The sequence below is a fragment of the Octopus bimaculoides genome, chromosome 1 (assembly GCF_001194135.2).
Source record: "Octopus bimaculoides isolate UCB-OBI-ISO-001 chromosome 1, ASM119413v2, whole genome shotgun sequence".
Taxonomy (NCBI): domain Eukaryota; kingdom Metazoa; phylum Mollusca; class Cephalopoda; order Octopoda; family Octopodidae; genus Octopus; species Octopus bimaculoides.
The window spans coordinates 23,144,678-23,146,169 of NC_068981.1; the positions used below are offsets into that span (position 1 = coordinate 23,144,678).

General features: G+C 40.7%; 1 protein-coding gene across 2 annotated transcripts in view; it reads right to left on the reverse strand.

The window, feature by feature from the left end:
* The window catches only part of LOC106884163 (sperm-associated antigen 16 protein), a 63,800-nt gene that overhangs the window by 43,375 nt on the left and 18,933 nt on the right, over positions 1-1,492 (reverse strand). The window lies entirely within an intron of this gene.

A 1,492-nucleotide genomic window follows, 5' to 3' on the forward strand; every position in this document is an offset into this window, starting at 1 on the left:
GATTTTCGAGCGAGATCGTTGCCAGTGCCTCTGGACTGGCTCTTGTGCGGGTGGCACATAAAATACACCATTTTGAGTGTGGCCGTTGCCAGTACCGCCTGACTGGCCTTCGTGCCGGTGGCACGTAAAAGCACCCACTACACTCTCTGAGTGGTTGGCGTTAGGAAGGGCATCCAGCTGTAGAAATTCTGCCAAATCAGATTGGAGCCTGGTGTTGCCATCCGGTTTCACCAGTCCTCAGTCAAATCGTCCAACCTATGCTAGCATGGAAAGCGGATGTTAAACAATGATGATGATGATGATGATGACGATAAATTACATCACATGTAGAACAACGATATGCAAAGTATGAAGCTGCAATGATAAATCTAACAATGAGCATACTACATATATGCTGGACTGTAGCAGAAAACACTCTTGCTCAAGGTACTGCATGCTGGGATTGAACCTGAAGTCCCATGGTTGCAAAGCAAGCTTCTTAACCATGCACCATGCCTTATGTATTTTTTTTTTCCTTGCTAGATTTGTAGAAAGGGGAAGTGACCATGAAACTAATGACATTGATGCTATTTAGACTGTTGCAAATTGACATTTGTAGCAAAGACATGAATAGGGATCAGATTTCATAGTACTGATGTCCCGGGGAAGAAGGAATAGGCGTGGTGGTTAATGCAGGGCCTAAGGTAAGATGGTGGTCTAGACATAATAAGGATGATGAGAACAGGAAGGTTAGAGGATTAACTACTATGAGAGTCTCCCTTATGTTATTGCTCAGCCTACTAAAACTAGCAGCTAAATTACCTTTAAATCTGACCCTACTGTCTTGAAAAAGGAAAGGACACATTAGAGAGTATGGTCCTGGAAAAACGGGAAGGTCATGGCTAGATCACCCTTGATTATAGGTTTGCTCAATCAAGGTTGATCTGGGGCTATACAGCAAAAATGACATCATTATGTTTACCATCATCATCATCAACAGTAACAACATCAACAATAACAGCAAGAGCAGCAGCATAACCACCACTGCTATGATGACGCCGCTGCCGATGACAACAATGACGACCACCACATATATATATATCTATGAAGGGCTTTATTCAGTTTCTTGCTACCAGTTTCTGTCACAAGGCTTTGATCGGCCTAGGGTTATAGAAAAAGACACCTGCCCAAGGTGCCATGCTGTGAGACTGAACTCGGAAACATGTGGTTAAGAAGTAAGCTTCTTACCACACAGCCATGATTGCACCTATATAACTTCATTTGTTTTTTTTTTTTAATCTAACCCCAAGAATGACGAAAGGCAAAGTTGACTTCTGAGGGATTTGAAATCAGAACAGAAAGCAACATAACCAAATTCTACACAAGCTTTGGCCTAATGCTTGACTAATCCATTTTGATATTATATTACTGTTTTAAATCAGCAGATAAACTTATCTGTTCTTAATATACTTTTGAAATTTAAACTATAATTTTTAGAGTTTAGAAAAAAAAA